We start from the raw sequence: 22307 nt of genomic DNA, 5'->3' as shown, positions 1-22307 counted from the left end.
CAGAGACTCTCTCTGACATGAACTGATAGGCCTGCTCTTTGATCACCTCCCCCTGATGGGGGAACAGCCTTACCAGACCACAGAGGAAGACAATGTAGCCACTCCTGATGAGACCTGATAGACTAGGAAGAAGGAAGGAGAGGAAGACCTCCTCTATCAGTGGACTTGGGGAGGGGCATAGGTGGAGAAGGGGAGGGAAGGGTTGGATTGGGATTACAGGAGGGAGGGAGCTACAGGGAGGATATAAAGTGAATAAATTGTAATTAATAAAAATAAAAATGAAAAAATTAAAAATTAAAATTAAAATAAATATTAAAAAACACAAGGATATGTATAACCAGACCTTGAGGGCCATTAACACACTTCAGATCAATCTCCAATGTCTTGCTTTTTTAAAGCATTCCTCACTCTCACCATTTATTATTTAAGTTTTGTGGAATTCTGCAATGACATGATTGACTCTTGTAATCATTTACATTGTAATATTATTTATTAAATCACATGATCCTCACTATTTATTTTTGATAGATTTCCATTTCTATGTCTTTATAGTTTAGGTGAATAACTTTAGTAAGACCAGACTTCCAATTTCTAAGCTAGAATAGCATCTTTTTGCTTCAATTTATGATTAACGACTATTTGGTATAACTATTGTGTTTACCAAACTTAAAGTTATATTATAATTGATTAATAATAATTTCATATTTTTGGAGGAGAAAGAAAAAAGATCTTTGTCTGATATTTGGTATAAGAGAATATAAAGGAAAATATTTATCATAATGAGAAATTATTTTGTTGATATCTTTACTAAAGAGATTGTTAATTAAAAAAATAATACTATGATAACCTATGATTTTAGCAGAAAATAATGATGTAACTTTTATTAATGCTATTAAAAATATGAAAGGTTTTTGAATGGGGAGATGTGACAGGCATAAAGAATGTCTTTTGAAAGATATATCAAAAGCTATATCTTCAAAAGATTCTGTTTAAGCCACAAAATTATTTAGAAGGATTTAAAGAAATGAGGTGAAATGTGGTAAAGGGGAAGTCTAATGGGTCAAATTAAGAAATTGCTGTTAATATCCGATATCACACTAATTAAAGTGACTTTGAAAATCTGTTCTGTACAGGAGAGCTGTGTGAACTGTTTACCTGTAAGTAGATTGGTAGGTTTACATAAGGGCATTAGAAATCATTCTTTTATCTATGAACATGACTTGTAATCTCATATCAACTTTTTCAACCAAATTACTTTTGAAATTGACAGCTCATTTTAAGATTATGGCCCATAAAATCATTGATCAAGTTAGTGACATTGAAACCTTGTTCCAAAAATTCTATAAGGTTGTAATGAATAAAGATACTTTCATTTGAAACATAAGATGTCATAATTTTAGAAATGGAATTCTGCCTTTGAAACAATTTCTAAGTAAAATCCTAAAGGAAAAGTGGACGACAAGATGTCTTCTGTTAGATTGTACTGAAATGAGGAAGTGGAACTAGCAAAATCATGAAAGTAATATAAATATCATCTCCCTTCAATTCCATGTAGAACCCCAATTCCAACGCACCCCATCTAATTAATAGGATGATTGGTCTAAAACCATACTAATTACCTAACAAATGCTGGTGTTTGTTTGTTTGTTTATTTGTTTTGTTTTGTAGGGCCATTCCTAAAAGATAGGTAAAATGCCATATAAAAATGAGGCTGAGGTCTACTGTAAAAAAATGTCTGATATTGGCATTCAGTGTTACCACTGTTATCTTCCATGATTTATATTCTGGAGGTATGATGGAAGATTGGAAAAGAAAATATCTAATTTAAAATGATTTCTATGAGATATTTTCTCTGACATGTTGGTTACAAATACATGGGTTCCATTTCTTCCTAAACACTTGAAAAGTTTTTCGATGGCTAATTTATTTTTCCATGTAATTTACAGTTCGATTGTTACACACTTCTTAAAAGGTTGTATTAATTTTGTACCTTAATTTGCTAATGTTCATATGAATTAACTTTTTAAATTTCATTATTTTTTGTTTAGTATAAAATTATCTTTTTAACTAATCTTTATTATTTCAGTCACACCTAAGAAAGGTATTTAAGTATTTTTTTTTATAATTTTATTTTTCTCCTTAGTGACATTTTGTAAATTCGGTATCCCAGCTGTATCCCTCATTCCCTCCCCAATCCCCCCCTCCCTCCCTCATCTCCTCCCTGCCCCTTTCCAAGTCCACTGATAGGGGAAGACCTCCTCCCCTTTCATATGACTTCCTTTTGTCAGGTATTTTCAGGACTGGCTGCAAAGTCCTCCTCTGTGGCCTAACAGTACTGCTCCTCCCTTGGGAGGTGGGGAGGTCAAAGAGCCAGTCATTTAGTTCCTGTCAGAAATAGTCCTTGTTCCCCTTACTATGGGAAACCAATTGATTGCTGAGCTATCACGGGTCACATCCGAGCAGAGGTTCTAGGTTTTATCCTCTCATGGACTTTGGTTGAGTGTCCATCTCAGAAAAGACCCTGTGCCCAGATACGTTTGGTCCTTGTGGAGCTCCTATCCTTTCCACATCAAACTCCCCTTCTTTCATATACTAAATTCTACAATCATTTGCTCTTTTTTGTTTATTTGTTGTTTCCCTTTTCACTTTCTTTGGATCCTTTGGCTTTAATTTGTTAATTTCATTTATTGGCTTAATGGTTACTTTCTCAAAAATATGTATTTTGTGTATTATCACTTCAAGATTTGCATCATATGTATTTAAAACAATCTGACATCACCCCAGCACATTAAACTAGGTAATGTATAGTGTATAAAATGTTTTAACATACAGCCAGTTCTTCTTACTACCCCTTCTATTATTGGACCCATCTTCATCCTATAAAATATTCACTGAATATATGTTTTGGTTTGCAGGTATGCTTTTGCCTTTTTATTAAAATTAAATGTAGTATTTGGCTTGCGCACATATGTTATTTTGCCGACTTGGAAATCATTACTGGCTTACTATTCTTATGAAACCTAAATGATACTATGGAAGATAATCTATACCAGGCAAATAAACATTAAGTTCCTTTTACCCTTCCAGGGAAACTCCTGTTTCTTTCACTAGTGGAGATTAGAATTTTGTTCTGAAAATGTGTTTTTATTTTAATTTTATTTTTTAATTTATTTATTTTTTAATAATTACAGTTTTTTTTTTCACTTTGTGTCTAGGCTGCATCTTCCTTGCAAGTCTCCTCCCAATCCTACCCTCCCTCCTTCATCTCCTCCCATGCCCCTCTCTAAGTCCACTGATAGGGGAGGTTCTCCTCCCCTACCCTATCAGTTCTCATCAGGACTGGCTGCATTATCTTTCTCTGTGTCCTGGTAAAGTGGCTCTCTACTCAGGGGAAGTGATCGAAGGGCCATATACTGAGGTCATGTCAGAGACAGTCCTTGTTCCCATTAATAGGGAACTCACTTGGAGGCTGAGCTGCCATGGGCTACTATGCAAGGGTTCTAGGTTATCTCCATGCATGTTCCTCTGTGCCCGGATATTTTGGTTCTGTTGCTCTCCTTGAGGAGTTCCTTTCCCTTCCAGGTCTTTCTATCTCCCCCTTCTTTCATAATATTCCCTGCATTCTGCCCAGAGTTTGAATATGAGTGTCATCACCTGCTTTGATACCCTGCTGGGTAGAGTCCTACAGAGGCCCTCTATTGTACCTCAAGATACAGCTATACTACTCCTTGGCATATATCCAAAAGATGCTCAAGTTTACAACAAGGACATTTTTTCAACCATGTGCATAGCAGTTTTATTCGTAATAGCCAGAACCTGGAAACAACCCAGATGTCCCTCAACGGAGGAATAGATATAGAATTTACACAATGCAATACTACTCAACAATTAAAACCAAGGAAATCATGAAATGTGCAGGCAAATGGTTGGAACTAGAAAAATCATCTTTAGTGAGGCATCCCAGAAGTAGAAAGACATGGTATATACTCACTTATAAGTGGATATTTGGTTTGCTGCTTTTCAGCTTCTTTAGTTCTTTATATATACTGGATATGAGTCCTCTGTCAGATAAAGGGTTGGTGAAGATTCTTTCCCAATCTGTAGGTGGTCGCTTTGTTTTGATGACGGTGTCCTTTGCTTTACAGAAGCTTTTCAGTTTCATGAGGTCCCATTTATTTTTTCTACATGTAGACATCCAGTTAGACCAGCACCATTTGTTGAAGATGCTATCTTTTTTCCATTGTATGGTTTTGGCGTCTTTGTCAAAGATCAGGTGGCCACTGTCACGGTAAATTCTACCAGAGTGGACGCAGGACTAGCCACAGGATTATCAACATGGATTGCTGCAGCCATGAATCATCTGAAGGAATGGGCGGGCATGGGAGTGTTAGCAGGCCTTCTGGTGTTGGTCTCCTTGGTTTGCCTGTGGTATATATGCAAGATTAGAGTCTCACAACAGTGTGATGCAGCCATGATCATTCAGGCCTTTACAGCCATTGAAGCAGGACAGTCTCCCCAAGCATGGTTGGATACCATAAAAAGCTAAAATGATACGCTCAGGATGCGAGGCTAAGCTCTGCACTCAGGGTCAGCCGCTTTGGACCCAGAGAAGAGCATGTCTGATTGCATGCGGGTTGATGCCCCAGGTCCCGCCTCTGAGAAAAAGGTATCTGACAGGTCTGATGCTCTTTGGGTGGATGACACCTAAATGACCATCTGTACAAAGTCCCAATTTATTTCTAATATCAGAGATCAGACCTCTACTCTTGCCTGATGCGTCTAAAACAAAAAGGGGGAACTGTAGAGAGCTGCGGAATGCTATGCCTTAAAGATGGAGCTGGTTTCCGCCTTCCACCTTCCCGATGGTGAGTGCTCTCTGTCACGAACAACTCCACATTTGGCTAAGGCCGAGGATCTGGCTTGCTTCCATGTATGTGGACCTATCTGCATTGCCCCCGTGGCACGCCTGGGTTGGCTACCCAGAGGCTATTTAAGCTGTGGGCTGGCTTTCCCCAGGGTCCGAGGATTGTTCAATGTTCCTGAATAAACTGCATTGAAAAAAAAAATAAACACACAATAAATGGAAAAAAAAGTGGATATTATACACATAAAATAGGATAAACATACTAAAATCTGTAAACCTAAAGAAGCTAAGCAAGAAGGAGGAGGACCCTGCGTAAGATGATCAATCCTCATCCAGAAACACAAAGAGGATTGACATCGGAAGAGGGAGAAAAAGGGAAACAAGACAGGAAAATATGTTTTTATAATAGGCTGATGAGGGCTAGAGTGTTGGCTTAGAGGTTAAGAACACTGGCTGTTCTTCAAAAGGTCCTGAGTTCTATTCCCAGCAACCACATGATGGCTGATAACCATCTATAATATAATATAGTGACCTCTTCTGTTGTGCAAGTGTACATACTTGCAGAACACTGTATACATACTAAATAAATAAACAATAGACTAATGATACACAAGTGTAGATATGCATTGTCTATACTGATTTCATTTTGTAAATGTTGGGATAATAATCTTTTTATGTCTCTAGGTTTTCCTGCTGAAATAAAAAGTACACCTAAATTAAATAAAATTTAAAATAAAGAAAGATGAAAAATTATTTGGTGATTGTGACAGTCTATTCTAAAGCACTATTACTTTGGGGGAAAATATTCTTGGTGGACAATTTTTCTACTTCACAGAGAGAAGTTTCACATGTGCATGGACACAAATAAGCAACCTTCAAGTACACTTGCATGCACATAAGCATTAAATATTTACACACAAGGCACCACATTCATATGTGCATACACACAGAGGCTTCAGACATACATGTATACACACCTGCATACACATGGTAGTTTTCTATAATTTTATAAGGCATCTCTATAATGCCTACAAGCTTTCTGAGAAATAAAAATTACTACTGTTGAGGAGAAATGAGACCCCAGTGGCCTAACTGAGAACTGGTTTCTGAAGTACTAGACTTATTTTGGGGGTCTGTGTATTGAAATGTTATTCAGTTCAGCCTCAATCTTGGACTTGAGTGCATGACATCATTCACAGCAAATTTCTGACAGATTATTTAAGGAAACTGCTATCCCTGAGCAGGAATGAATTATAAAAAGCTGGTCTACACTACCTAAAGAAACCTAGGTTCTATACCCATCCATTACAAATGAATTAATCTTGCTTCTTCATGTCAATGAGGTTGTATTTAGCAAGAACTTCTCACTGTGGTATAGAGTTGAGCTTAACAAAAGTTCTGAGTGAGAGAGAAAAGGGTTTACCACAGAGGTCACAGATATTGTCTTAGATAACCAAAACTGCTGTATAAAATCTAGACTTATGCATTATCTTGACTTAAAGGCTTGCATTTTCCATTCCAAGTGTTAGTATTTCACACGTTAGGGGTTTATTTTCATCATTTTGATTTTAAATATAGGGAGAGAGAAACCTTTACAGAAATCATCAAAACTCTTCAAAGTCTTAGTTGAGAATAATCTGTTTTGTTCTGTTGCTCACTTTAATTCAGAAGAGGAAATGAGGTCAATTAAACAGAAAAGGGTAGGTTGTAAGATTTGGGGTTCAAGCATCAGAGGTACTAAAAACACTTCACCTCAAAATCATTTGCAATGGAGGATATGTAACATCCATAACAATTACTGTTAATCCTCAATATCTAAGGAAAGAAAATGTACTGAAGTCCAAATCTGACATAATCTGATTGGCCTGCTCTTTGATCACCTCCCCCTGAGGGGGGAGCAGCCCTACCAGGCCACAGAAGATGACAATGCAGCCACTCCTGATGTGATCTGATAGACTAAGATCAGAAGGAAGGAGAGGAGGACCTCCCTTATCAGTGGACTTGGGGAAGAGGGCATGCGTGAAGAAGGGGGAGGAAGGGTGAGACTGGGAGGGAAGGTGGGAGGGACTTAAGGGGGGATACAAAGTGAATAAAGTGTAATTGATAAAATTAAATTAAATTTTAAAAAAAGGCTACCACCTCAGTGACTTTATTCAGGGTCATGCCACTGAGGCTTTTTACACACCCTGTCATAACAGACACAATTGTAGCACAGCATCAGCCCTTTCTTCTCTTTCAGCGTTTCCTTGTGTGTGCAGTTCAGGAATTAGGACATCATCTTCTTTCTAGGTTCTTTTACAATATAAAATGTATCAGGGTTGGGATAGTTTGAATTAGCCTGTGTTTCATGTTCTAGTAATAGGTTGCAGAACCTCTTAAGTAGATATAAATGTTTGAATGTTTGTTAGATGTACTGATGAAAGGTTTACCACAGGCACCAAAGCCTGACACAACTTCATTTTTAAAATAAACAGTTGTCATTTAAATCCTTTGCATGCTGGAAAAATACAAAAGAAGATAAATTAACACAAAACATTTATATATGTATGTATGTAATTATATGAGAAAATAGGAATCGGTGTAGAGGTAGTGAATTAAAATAAAGTTATTTATTTGAGCAAATAACAAAATTACAAAGAATTTACAGTGAACAGAACAGTTATGACTAAACCAACTAATGACATACAGACAAAAGCAGTGAGAACAGCTTAATACAATTATTCTTTTGAAATGGAAAAAAGAACAATGATGGTTTACAAAACATAACTGGAACTCAACATGAAAAGGGTTACTAATTATGAAACAGATAATATGTCATTAACCAGAAGAGAATGGCAATTTAGTTTTCAAAATTTAGATTTCCAGCACTCTGTTCAAAGTTTGTCTATGAATCTCAGCACATGTTTTGGGAAAAGGAACTCCACAAGGAAAACAACAGAACCAAAGAAATCTGGGCACAGGGGTCTTTTTCTGAGACTGATAATCCAAACAAGGACCATGCATAGAGATAACTTAAAACCCCTGCACAAAAGTAGCTCGTGGCAGCTCAGTGTCCAAGAGGGTTCCCCAATAATAGGAACAGGGACCATCTCTGACATGAACTCATGGGCTGGCTCTTTGATCACCTCCCTGTGAGGGAGGAGCAGCCTTACCAGTACTCAGAGGAAGACAAAGAAGCCAGATGAAAGACTAGGGTCAGATGAAAAGGGAGGAGGACCTCCCCTATCATTTAACTGGGGGAAGCACATAGGAGAAGAAAGGGGAGGGAAAATGGGACTGGGAGGGGATGGGGAGAGGCTACAACTGGTATATAAAATGAATAAACTGTAATTAATAAAATTAAAATAAAAATTTAAAAAAAATTAGAGAAGATTCAATCCCTCTATAAAGCCAGTTCTCACACATCCTTCTCAGGAGTCTAGACTAATGGGTTTTCCTGACTCCCACCTACATATTTTTCCCAACTATCCAGATCTAGCTCTTGTACCACATCTAGTTCTTAGTCACAGTGTGACCATATCTCCCTTATTTGTACCAATTCTGTAGGCTCCTCCCCACCTACCATCCTCCCTCAGCCTACAGACCTCTCCCATATCATTTCCAACTTGGCAACTAAATCAGATCTACTGGCACACCCTAGGCTTAGACCAGAAAACATATCCTGTACACCAGCCAGTCCCTTCTATCAACCTTCTGACTTTGCTTTATTCAAGGCATTTCCAATCTCTAAGTCAAATACTCTCACAGATCCTCTCCTCTGCCTGAATCTTCTCTGATCATTAATAATTATTTTATAAGGCAGACACAGTGGAATATCACCTAAGTTCACAACAGAGACTATGTGAAAGCCAAAAGTATCTGGATAAATGTTCTACAAACTCTGAGATACAACAGCTCTTACTTACCAATCCAGAATTTCTTGATATGGGTAGGTTGGGATGAATGGGTCACAGCTAGACTGAGACCAAGACAAGTTTATTTCAAATAATCAGACTTTTTATACGCTTATCAGAAACAAAATACAATGGTGTTTACCAGGGTGAATATAATGGGAGTTGCAAAGTAGACAGAGTATCTAATAGTAATGTCTAAGACTAATGGTTCTGCTAAACTTCTGCATGCTTCACTGACTTCTGAGAAACACAGGTAATCTGAATGCTTCACTTCCTGAGGAAGCACCTCAGTGTCTCAGGAATGAAAGTTACACAGTGCCCTGAAAAGCATATGACACATGTCTCTCAAGGCAGCTAGACCGGACCAACCCATGTTTCCCTGTAAGATTGCAAAATTATCACATAAGATAAAAATAAATGTGTTCTATATAAATATATAGCATATATATATATATATATATCATATATGCGTGTACACGTGTATATAGAATAGGTCAGTACAGCCACAGAGTAGACTTATCAACTCAGCTGCCATCCAGGCCTGGACAAGATCCAGTGTTTGAAGTGGATCAACCTGAACACCTACTCCACCATTAGCTGCTGGACTGCAAAGAGAAGTTGATGCTACAGAACCAAATCCAGGAGCACTTTATTGCCAAAGAAGATGAAAACCTGAAGCATGTCTGCAATAAAGGAAGTCTTGGTGATGTTCTTGTATTTATGGTGCTTCAGAAACTGGAGGCTTTGAGCCAGACCAATGACTTGTGACATGAATACTTGCATGTAGAGCTGTGAGGAAGAGGGGGAAACTGTACTGAGTGATGTGCTGCAGTTTCCAATGCCACTTTGACTAATGAATTTGCAGTGGAGGGGTGGTGGGAAAGATAGAGGAATGGAGTGATGAGTACACTGGTAAGAGAAGCTGAACCATGCCAGTGTCTGAGGCCTGAACTACTGCTAGAGGCTATGTCAAAATGCATGGCCTCTACTGCCACCTGAGGCTATGTTGATGTCTGTGGCCCTTGCTGCCACTAGGGTCCCTTGTGCGTCTACGGTCTTGCTGCAGTGTCCATGGCCCATGTGGCCTGTTACCTCAAAGGTCATGCAGATGTTCATGGTCTATGCTGCTGCCTAAACCCATGCTGATGTTCATGGTTCATGATGGTCATGTCAACGTGAGTAGCCTATGCTGTCACCTGAGACCATGTTGAAATCTGTGGTCCATGCTGATGCATGGGCCATGTCTAGGTTTGAGATCTTGCTGCAGCCAGCACATCAACATGCTCCTCTGTCACTGCACAGGTCACAGATATCAACATTGCCTCCAGGACATCAGGGCCCATGGACCCTGACATGGTCCCTGGTGGCAGCCCAGCCCACTAACGTCAACATGGATTCCTGTATGGCTTTCAGTAGAAATCAGTTTGGTAGTTCTTCAGGATGCTGCAAATAGATTTACCTCAAGATCCAGCTTCCCATTTTCTTGGGCATATAAACAAAAGACTCTGCATCCTACTACAGATAAACTTTCTCATCCATGCTCATGGCTGCTATAGCCATAATAACTAGAAATTGGAAACAGATTTGATGTCTGTCAGTGAATGGATGAACAAATGAATAATGAAAATGTGATTCATTTGCACAGTGAATTATTATTCCTCTGTTAAAATAATGAAGTTATGATAATCACAGGTAAAGAATTATTTTGAGTGAAGTATCCCAGACCCAAAAAAAAATAATATTTTCTGTGTGGATATTTTCTTTCAAGTCTTTAAAAGTTATACTATAATTCATATAACTACAGAGGCAAGGTATAGAGTAAGGGGCTGAGGCCACGAAGTTTATCAAACTCTACAAGAGAAAGAGCACAAGTCTTATATAACAGAAAGAACATACGACTAGAAACTTATTTCACAGTAAAAATTTGAAGATAGTAGAGCCTAGGACAATGCATATCTAATTGTTAAGACTACAGAAGACAACTCAGCAAAATATAATGTACCACTGAAAACACAAATAACACTAAAAATCAAGTCAATGACCGCAATCAACACACACATACACACACAGATACATATACACACATGCATACACTTCACTAATATTTTTAAATATCAGTGGCCTCAATTCTAAAGTCATATAATACAGGATGACTATATGTATCAAGAAATAAAATTCACCTCTATTATGTCTACAAGAAACAAATGTTTGTTTTAAATACAGACAATGCCATAGAGTGAAAAGATGAACAAAAGTACTCTCAGTCAAATGGAACCAGGAATCAAGCAGTCAATCCTACAATCCTAATAGACTTCCCAATAATTGTTCTTATTGGATATGGTTTATTGATGCTCAAGAAAGAGCCTTTTATTGGACTAAAAGGAAAAGATGTTGGAGTGTTATTTGGGGTCACTCTGTAAACATTATCTTTATATTACTCAAATGCTGGTTTCTGTGTAAGTGCATATCCAATTACAGGCTGGACTTTAGCATTGTAAAGCTCTCCTCTTGCCCCTTCTCCTCCCACTCCTGTCTCCTAGATTCTTCCCTCTTTTCTGTCCTCTGGCTCCTCCCAGCTCAACATTATGTCTAGTTGCTTTATTTTGGCTTGTTTACACAATTATGAAAACTATCAGGTAAGAACTATATTCACAATGTCCAGTCCATTTGTATTTGGCAACCTTAGAGAAAGTACTCTACTACCTATGCTATCTTGGTAAGTTCAAGTTCTGTTCTTAAATCAGTTTCTAACATAATTTGAATTTATCAACTTAAAAATATTTTGTAGACCTTAAAACATTTCCTTATATATCATAAAAAATTTAAGTTTAATTGTGAGACTACAACTATCTTGTCTTCAACCCCATTAGAGACCTGTGAAGGATAAATATTACCTAAGTAGATAAGGAATACAAAGCAAGCAGCTTCCAAAATTATAGAAATGACAGAATCAGCTGGATGCCTGGACAGTCACCCAAGGTTTCACTTCAGTGTTGGAGAATTCATCTTCAGAGCTCTGGCCCAGAATAAGACAGATATTTCTGTAATTGCTCTGAAAGAATGATGAGATTTTTATTAAAATTATTATTTTCATTTTTTCTTTACAGTTTATTCACTTTGTACCTTGATTGAAGCCCCCTTTCTCATCTCCTCCCAGTCACACCCTCCCTCTTCTTCCCTATTCACCTCCCCTAGTCCACTGATAGGGGAGGTCCTCCTCCCCAACTATCTGACCCTAGCCTATCAAGTCTAATCAGGACTGCCTGTATTCTCTTCCTCTGTAAGGCCCCTCCTCCAGGGGGAAGTGATCAAAGAGCAGGCACATCAAAGACAATCCCTGCTCCCCTTACTAGAGCACTCACTTGGAGACTGAGCTGCCTGTGGGCTACATCTGAGAAAATGGTCTAAGTCTTCTCCATGCATGGTCCTTGGTTGATGCATCAGTCTCTGAAGTCTGCCACAACCACCCCCTGCCCTGGGACCAGATTTTTTGGCTTTCTTGTTCTCCTGTGGAGAACCCTGTCCCTGGTCCTTCTACTCTATCACCACATTTTTCCATAAGACTCTCTACACTCTGCCCAAAGTTTGGCTGTGGGTCTCTGCTTCTGCTTCAATCCCCAGTTTTCTCACATTGAAACCTAGAAGCCTATAATCAGAACAACAAATAAGACTGAAGAATAGAACTGGATTTGATATGAACCAAAATATTAAGGTTCTTTTTGGTAAACTCCTCAGTTTCAAGGTTTAAATCTTTCCCTCTTCTACTCACAGGACCCATAGCACAAGCTTAGTCCAGCCACCAGCAGGACACTTTCTGATAAGAAAGGCACAGACAAGGCCATCACCCACCTAAGAATAGCAACATCACTGATCAAATGCCTCATAGACCATTCACCTCCCAGGGTATCACTTTACCTTAGAAGAGAAATGAGAGCTGAGTGTGGTGGCTCATATACCTATATTCTGAGCATATGGAAGGCTGAGGCTGGAGGATGGCTGCCAGTTCAAAGTGAGCCTGGGTTACATGGTTCCAGACCAGCATGGGCTAGAGTAAGAGTCTATAGTTTACCTCAAAATAAACAATTCTATTGAGAGAAAAAGAAAGAAAGAAAAAATAAAAGGAAGGAAAATGAGAATGGCAAAGATCATAGGTACCTGACTTGTATTGTATTTGTTTTGATACTTTGAGCAAAAGTTGGGTAAACCAGTGTCCATAGACAACCATGCTTGGCTTGTAATATTATTTCCTCTGGAGATTATTTTAGTTAACTTGAACATGACTCAAGGATGGTTATTTGCTCTGGAAATATCTAAAACTATTCATACAGGTGAAGTTGAGTTTCCCTGGGTCAATCATTCTCCTGGTTCTACAGACTAAGTCCTTCCTTCTCTTCCCTGAGATGTCAGATCCACACCACCCAATAGCTAAGAGCCCAACACCTTCCTGTTCTCTCCTTCCCCATAATCTGCCTTAAAAATGGGTCTCCCACAGAAGACTATTCTATTTTGTCTGATAACACAAGGGAAAAGCAGTACATTTTGTTTTTTACTCTGACTAGTTCTGTTTTTGTTTTTGTTTTTTAAAGACACAAGGGACTGCAAAGGTTTTCCACAGAATCCTCAGGTATGCAGAAAGGACCACATGTTTTACCCCAGACACACACTCTGGAACCAATTTCTTAGCCAGTGTCATAGCTGCTTTTCCTTTGGTGTGGGAATAAAAATTGAGTAGATCAATGGAACTGAATAGAAGACCCAGAAATAAACCCACATACCTACACATACTTGATTTTTGACAAAGAGGACAAAACCATTCAATGGAAAAAAGAAGAAGTATCTTCAACAAATGGTGCTGGCCTAATTGCATGCTTGCATGTAGAAGAATGCAAATAGATCCATATTTACCAACCTGCACAAAACTAAAGTCCAAGTAGATCAAAGACCTCAACATAAAACCAGACACACAAAACCTGTTAGAAGCAAAAGTGGGGAAGAACCTTGAACTCATCTGCACAGGCGACAACTCCCTGAACAAAACACCAACTGCACAGGTTCTAAGATCAACAATCATAAAATGGGACCTCATGAAACTTAAAAGCTTCTGTAAAGCAAAGGACACTCTCATCAGAACAAAATGACAGCCTATGTATTAGGATAGAATCTTCACCAACCCTATCTGAAAGAAGACTAATATCCAGAATATACAAAGAACTTAAGAAGTTAAACACCAACAAACCAAGTAATCCAATTTAAAAATGGGACACAGAGATAAACAGAGAATTCTCAATAGAGGAATATTTAATGGTAACGAAACACTTAAAGAAATGTTCAACATTCTTAGTCATCAGGGAGATGCAAATCAAAAAGATCCTGAGATTTCACCTCACAGCCATCAAAATGTCTAAGATCAAAAACTCAAGTGACAACACATGCTGGAGAGGATGTGGAGAAAGGAGAACCCTCTTCCAGTGCTGGTGGATTATAAGTAAACTTTTACAACTACTTTGGATATCAATCTGGTACTTTCTCAATTAAATTTTTTAAAACTCAAAAATAAACTCAAAAAATTCAAGAATATAGAAACCGAAGAATTACTCCCAAACACCTTCTATGAAACCAGTTTTACTGCAATTATAAAACCAGGTAAACTCATAATATGAAGGAAAATACAATTAATATCACTGATGAGCATAGATTTGAAATGTTAAAACACTTGCAAACAGAACACAGACTTGCTCTAAAAGGTTATCCATCCTACTAAGTTGGCTTTATCCCCGAAACACAGAACGTTCATCAAATAAAAGTCAATAAAAGTAATAAACTACATAAATGAACTTAAGAACAAAAACACACTTCAATAGATCCAGAAAAAGACTTTGACAAAAATCATCATGTCCCCAGATAAAAATCCTAGAGAATTTAGGGTGTACTGTGGAAGGGACCAATCCTCAATACAACAACTAAGAATGAGAAACCCATTGCCAGTATTATCTTAAATTATTGTTCTGAGCAATAGAGGAATGCAAATAAAAAGAGCTTTGAGATTTAATCTTACCTTAGTCAGAATGGCATGTACTATGTTATAGTCACATAACTTTTTGTTTGTTTTCTGAGACAGTGTTTTTCTGTATAGCCTTTGCTGTTCTGGACTCACTTTGTAGACCAGGCTGGCCTCGAACTCACAGAGATCTTCTTCAGCCTCCCTAAGCACTGGGATTAAAAGAGTGTGCCACCATGCCTGGATCCATAATTTTCAACTTACTTCTCCTCATCATCCTCCCATGTCTATCTCCACTCCATATAAAATTCATGACTTCCTTTTCTTCATTTGGATGCAGCCTGCTGAATCTTGTTAGTGTTGTTTTCATGTGTGTTTGCTTAGGGTTGACCACTTAGAATTGGATAACCTATCAGGAAGCTCATCCCTAGAGAAGACTGATCTCTCTCAGCAATGGTTGTCTTTAGCTCCTCCTCTAGCTACAGGATCTTAAAGATTTCCCCATTTACACTGGCATGTCAACTGGTGTCTTCGTGTTACAAGTTTTGTTTCAATGATCATATTTTTTTTGTGGTTTCATGAGTGCAGCTTTTCTGAGGTATATATAGAAGACACAATATCACAAAGCACGTTCTGATCCTCTGGCTGTTACAATCTTTCTTCCCCTCCTAAATAATGGTCCCTGAAACTTAGTATAAGTGCTGTGTTATAGATGCATCAACTACAGTTGGGCATCTCATGGTCAGTTCTCTACACATTTGACAGTGTGGGTTTCTATTGTGGTCTCTGCTGTAATAAAAACTTTCCTTGATATGGTGTGAAAGCTATAATTATTTGTGGAATAATGATAGGTATTTTGAATTCAGTGATGAATTACACTAGTTTATGAAAAATTCAGTAAAAAAAAAAAACAAGAATATGCTCTCCATATGCTCCAATGAGAATACAAAATCTCTGAATGGATATTTTATACTACTATATGTAAGTGCAAATAATAAATGATAGTTTTTCAAGAATTCAGTTTTGAGACAATCATAAAACCTGTGATATTTAGAAATAATATATCGACCAAATATGTATTGAACTAGTTATCAAATTTTAATAAATATGTCATATAATTATTACAGTATTCCAAATTGCCACTTGTGATGATTACATTGGGAATTAATGGCAGTATATTTAAATTTTGGAAGAAACAATCCTAAACTATTAAAATGTAATATTTAAAGCCAGGTATAGTGCAGCACGCCTTTAATCACAGTACTAAGTAGGGAGAGGCAAGTGTATCAGTGTGAGTTTGAGGCCAGTCTGGTCCACATAATGAGTTACAGTACAGCCAAAGGTTCAAAGTGAGAGGCCGTCATAAACAAAAATAATATATATATATATATATATGTAAAACTAGGTATATTGGAAGAGCCAATAACAAAAAAGGAAACAAATTAACCTTTATGTTATTTTGATATTGTATTTTTTTTTCTATACCAAAATTTGAAAAATCAGCTGAATAAAAAGGTTTCCTATTATGTAGCCCATAGACATCTTGGTATCTGGGTTACCTAGTAAAGGGAGAAGAGACGGTCTTTGACATGAACTCTCTTCCCTGTTCCTTGATCACTTCTCCCTGCTGGGGTGACTTAGACATCCCACAGAGGAAGAGGCCCCAGGCTGTCCTGATGGGACCTGATCGACTAGGGTCAGACAGTAGGGAGGGATTCCCCTATCAGTGCACTAGGAAAGAGGATTAGAGGAGAAAGAGGGAGGGAAGAGATGAGAGAGGAGGCTACAACTGGAATACGTGAATATTGTAAATAATAATAATAAAGTAATAATAATGAAAAATCCATTAAAAAGGTTTTCTGTTGAGATAAAAATTCCTCATGTATAACTAGATCTTCATTTTTTTAAAATTTCTTATATCCAAGATTGTAAATATTCTATAATTTTAGAAAATTTTAATATTAGATTCACATTAAAATAAAAGTATAGCTCTCTATGTACACTATCCACCACACAAGTCATGTCCCAGTATTGAATATTTCCATGACCACACTGACTTCTAACACAGTGTATCAGATACACTGTGTAACTCAGTAGGAGAATATGATTAGTGCTAGAAAACAATCTTTATTCCTGCGTGAAACAGTAGGCATGTATTTACTTACTAGGTCAGGTAAGATCTTCACAGAGAAGCAGGAAAAGGGTCCATGAACCAGTATCCGACTGTACCAAGGAGCTCCATCCAAAGTCTCTCACACAAACACAGAACTATGCTGTGAGAACCGTTATCTGGGATGACCAACACTGGACTCATTGCTGGTCAAGTGACTTCAGAACTGAATATGTTGACACATAGATTCAGCCCAGCACACCAGGCTCCAGTATAAGTAAATGGGAACACCAGACAGCAGCTACTACCTGCTCCAAGTTGCTGGTACCTTAAACAGCTAGAAACAGAACTCAGGAGGCATTAAAAAAAAAAGGTAGAGGCTAGAAATAAATATCACTCTGGAGACCAAGGCCTGGAGTCTTGTGAAATCTTCCCATTGAAGTTGCCATTGATGTCATCAGGAAGCATCATAAAAGCCTCTAGGTGTCTTCTAACCCATACTTCTCCAAGGCAGAGAGAGAACTCCATATGTAGAAACAGTAGGCTGCTTCATGAATGGACATAGAAACAGAGGTAAAAATTTTGGAGCACCCCAAAAGGGTAAGGTCAGTGCCTCCAAGAGTAACAGTGAAGCTTTTTTTATCCATATGTTTAATGGAATAGAAATTTTTATTTCAACAGACATTTATAGGCTGTTACTTGTGGTTTTGTGGAGGAATCAGAAACCTTGTGTGGAGAAATAGCAAACAAAGGAGGCAGTTTGTTTTTATCATAAGATTAGGACCCTCTGTGTTTTCCTCCCCCAAGGCTCCTTTCTTATCCTCCCAGCTAGAAAAACAAGGTTATGGATGCAGACTCTGTACAAAGCTCCAGCTCTGTTAACCCTTCTTACTTTGCAATGCAGCCACAAGAGAGCCCATTATTTATTGCTAATGTATTGTTTTCCCACTGTCTGGCTCTGGAAGATCCAAATTCTTGGCTTCACAGACTCAAGCATTAGCCAAAGTACTAAAGAGGGGATGATTGTTCATGTCCATCCCTGGAAGCCACTCAGTGACATTGAGGAAGCTGTGGTTTCAGTCTCTCATGTTTCTAGATGTAAAGCATCAGTGGTCATCAGCTTCATCTCTTCTGACATCCTCCACTCTTACAAGGCTGATTCTAGCCAACAGAAACCTGGACACTACATTGTATTGTTTTATTGCAAATGGAGTAATGAAATCAAAAGTACTTAGTGCCCTGCTTGGTTCTAAACCAATAGGGGCGAAAGACACATAGTCAGCTACTGGAATTTTATTTATAAATGGAGAAGTTGGAAAGACCATAGGAACACATTGGTAGAAGAAGAAATAGCAGCTGACTTGATTTGCACATTTATACAGCTTGGTAAAGTCATCGAGAGCATTCACAGAGCTTGATTCACAGCCATGGTTTTCTTTATGTCTGGAGACAGATAACAGTTGAAGCAGAGATGTTAAGGAAAGAGAAGACAAAGTAAGAATATTTTCCAGCGGTTTGGTAAATGAAAGGAGAAAAAAAGGAAAGAAGACACTTTGGTGTTAGACACTAACTATGCCAAAGATGCCATCTCTTCTACCTTCTGAAAGCTCAGGTTTTGCTCTGTAGCTGTTGTTGCTGTTGTTTGTATTTTTTTTTTTTGGAACAGTAAAGTTTTTAAACTGTGCTAGTCTACTGAGTGCAGCTGTAGCAGAAACCAAAGATTATTTGCTTAAAATTCTGTATAAAAAACAACTATTATGGCTTTAAGAGGAGTTGCAAATTTCATCCTTTCATTTGTTACATTAAATATCACATGAATCAAAGGACTTAGATCCCCAATGACCAAAGAAGATATACTGAGTGACATGACAATACTTTATGTCTAAATGTACTTTCATTATAGTTGCTTTGGTACTATTTTTGTACTCTTTTACTCTTCACCATTACATATAGTTTCTTTATGGTCCTATTTAGTTTGTATATTGTTACAATAGTTTTAAAGACTCTTCTGTTTCTCCACCATTATATTTTGTTCTCTAAATTGTCCTTCCAATACACAACCTATATAATTTCCTTCTCATTCCCACCTTATCTCCACTTTCATTCTTCTCTATTCCTTTTTTACTTAACTACAAAGCTTTGATTTATTAGGTCATACTACAAAAGCCTATATGCCACAAAATTTGAAAATCTAAATGAAATGGATAATTTTCTTGACAGATTCCATCTACCAAAATTAAGTCCAGATCAGGTAGAAAGACTGAATAGCCCTATATCTCCCAAGGAAATCGAAGCAGTCATTAACAGTCTCCCCTCCAAAAAAAGCCCTGGGCCAGATGGTTTCAGCGCAGAATTCTACCAGATCTTCAAAGAAGGGCTAACAACAATCCTCCTCAAACTATTCCACAAAATAGAAACAGAAGGTACATTACCAAACTCATTCTATGAACCGACAGTCACCCTGATACCTAAACCACACAAAGACCAAACAAAAAAAGAGAACTTCAGACCTATTTCTCTTATGAACATTGACGCAAAAATACTCAATAAATACTTGCAAACCGAATCCAAGAACACATCAAAGATATCCACCATGACCAACTAGGCTTCATCCCAGGCATGCAAGGGTGGTTCAACATACAGAAATCCATCAATGTAATCCACCACATAAACAAACTGAAGGATAAAAACCACATGATCATCTCCTCAGATGCCTAAAAAGCATTTGACAAAGTCCAACACCCATTCATGTTTAAAGTCTTGGAGAGATCAGGGATACAAGGCACATATCTAAACATAGTAAAGGCAATATACAGCAAGCCTATAGCCAACATCAAACTCAATGGAGAGAAACTTAAATCAATCCCACTGAAATCATGGACATGACAAGGCTGCCCACTCACTCCAAACCTCTTCAACATAGTACTTGAAGTCCTAGCCAGAGCAATATGACAACTAAAGGAGATCAGGGGATACAAATTGGAAAGGAAGAAGTCAAAGTGTCAATATTTGCAGATGATATGATAGTATACATGGACGACCCGAAAAATTCAACCAGAGAACTACTTCAGCTGATAAACACCTTCAGCAAAGTGACAGGATACAAAATCAACTAAAAAAAATCAGAAGCCCTCCTGTATACCAAGAAAAAAAGACAAAAATGGAGAAATAATTTAGGGAAACAACACCCTTCACAATATCCACTAATAACATAAAGTACCTTGGGTACCTTGGGGTACTTTATGTTATTATATATAAAGAACTAAAGAAGCAGAAAAGCAATAAATCAACTATTCCAATTAAAAAATGGGATATGGAGCTAAACAGAGAATTCTCCATAGAGGAACATCGAATGGCAGAGAAACATTTAAAGAAATGCTCAACCTCATTAGCCATTAGGGAAATGCAAATCAAAACGACCCTGAGATTTCACCTTACACCCATCAGAATGGCCAAGATGAAAAACTCAAGTGACAACACATGCTGGAGAGGTTGTGGAGAAAGAAGAACCTTCCTCCATTGCTGGTGGGAATGTAAACTGGTACAACCACTTTGGAAGTCAATGTGGCGCTTTCTCAGACAATTAGGAGTAGTGCTACCTCAAGACCCAGCTATACCACTCCTAGGTATATACCCAAACTTTGCTCAAATACACAACAAGGACATTTGTTCAACCATGTTTGTAGCAGCTTTATTTGTAATAGCCAGAACCTGGAAACAACCCAGATGTCCATCAACAGAGGAATGGGTACAGAAATTGTGGTATTTTTACACAATGGAATACTACTCAGCAATCAAAAAGGAGGAAATGATGAAATTTGCAGGCAAATGGTGGGATCTAGAAAAGATCATTCTGAGTGAAGTATCCCAGAAGGAGAAATACAAATATGGTATATACTCGCTTATATAGACCTACAAGATATAATAAACATAATAAAATCTACACACCTAAAGAAAATAATCAAGAAAACAGACACAGGTGAAGATGATCAATCCTCATTTAGAAAGACAAATGGGATGTGCATTGAACGTATTACAGGAGTCTACCACAAAAGGCATCTGAAAGACTCTACCTAGCAGTGTTTCAAAGCAGGTACTAACTCATAACCAAACTCTCGGCAGAGTGCAGGAAATCATATGAAAGAAGGGGAGTTAGTATGATATGGAAAGGATAGAAGCTCTACAAGGACCAAATATATCTGGGCACAGGGTCTTTTCTGAGACTGACACTAAACCAAGGACCATCTATGGATATAACCTAGAACTTCTGCTCAAATGTGGCCCATGGTAGCTCAGTAACCAAGTACTTTTCCAAAGTAAGGGAACAAGTTCTATTTCTAAGATGATCTCAAAGGCAGGCTCTTTGACCTCCCTACCCCACCCCCCAGGGGAGGAGCAGTCCTGTTAGGCCACAGAGGAGGACTTTGCAGCCAGCCCTAAAGATATCTGATAAACAGGGTCAAATGAAAGGGGAGGAGGTCCTCCCCTATCAGTGGACATGGAAAGGGACAGGGTGGAGACCAGGGAGGGAGTCTGGGCTTGGGGAGGGAATGAGCGAGAGGGACACAGAGTTAACAAAATGTAACTAATAAGAAAAATAAAATTAAAAAAAAGAAACACACACACACAAAGCTTTAATGATCTCTAAGCTCTGTAGATCCTCAAATACACAAACTTTCATCTTCCAAACATTCTTTTTTTGTCGTTTTTTTAATAGTTATAATTTATTACAATTTTTTTAATATGTATCCCAGCTGTGGCCCCTCTCTCTTCTCCTCCCAATCCCACCCTTCTTACCTCTTCTCTCCATATGCCCCTTACCTAGTCCACTGATAGAGGAGTTCCTCCTCCCCTTCTAATTGACCCTAGCCTATCAGGTCTCATCAGGTTTCTTTGTCTTCTTCCATAGCCTGGCAAGGCTGAACCCCACAGTGGGAGGTGATCAGAGAGCTGCTAGTTCATGCCAGAGAAAGCCCCGCCTCCTACTCCTATGGACCCCACTTGGATACTGAATCTGTGGGCTACATCTGAGCTGGGGTTTTAGCTTCCCTCCATGTATTATACTTTGTTGGAGTATCATTTTCTTCAGGGTTCCCAGGGCCCAGTTTTTTTGTTTGGTTGGTTTTTTTTTTTTTTTTTTTGGCTCTGTTTCAATAAGGAAGACCCTAGGGAAGATACTCAATCCTCATTCAGAAGGACAAATGCGATAGACATCAGAAGCAGGAGAAGACAGGAAACAGGACAGGAGCCTATTACAGAAGGCCTCTGAAAGACTCTACTGATAGAGGTGTTGAAGCAGAGGCTGACACTCGTAGTCAAAGTTTGGGCAGAGTGCAGGCAATCTTATGAAAGAAGGGGGTAAGAGAAAGAACTGAAGGTAACAGGCGCTCCAAACATTTTTTTTTTCAATGCAGTTTATTCAGGAACCTTGAACAATCATCT

The sequence above is a fragment of the Meriones unguiculatus genome, chromosome 15 (assembly GCF_030254825.1).
Source record: "Meriones unguiculatus strain TT.TT164.6M chromosome 15, Bangor_MerUng_6.1, whole genome shotgun sequence".
Lineage (NCBI taxonomy): Eukaryota > Metazoa > Chordata > Mammalia > Rodentia > Muridae > Meriones > Meriones unguiculatus.
The sequence above is the reverse complement of the archived record's forward strand: the minus strand, read 5'-3'. Positions refer to the sequence as shown.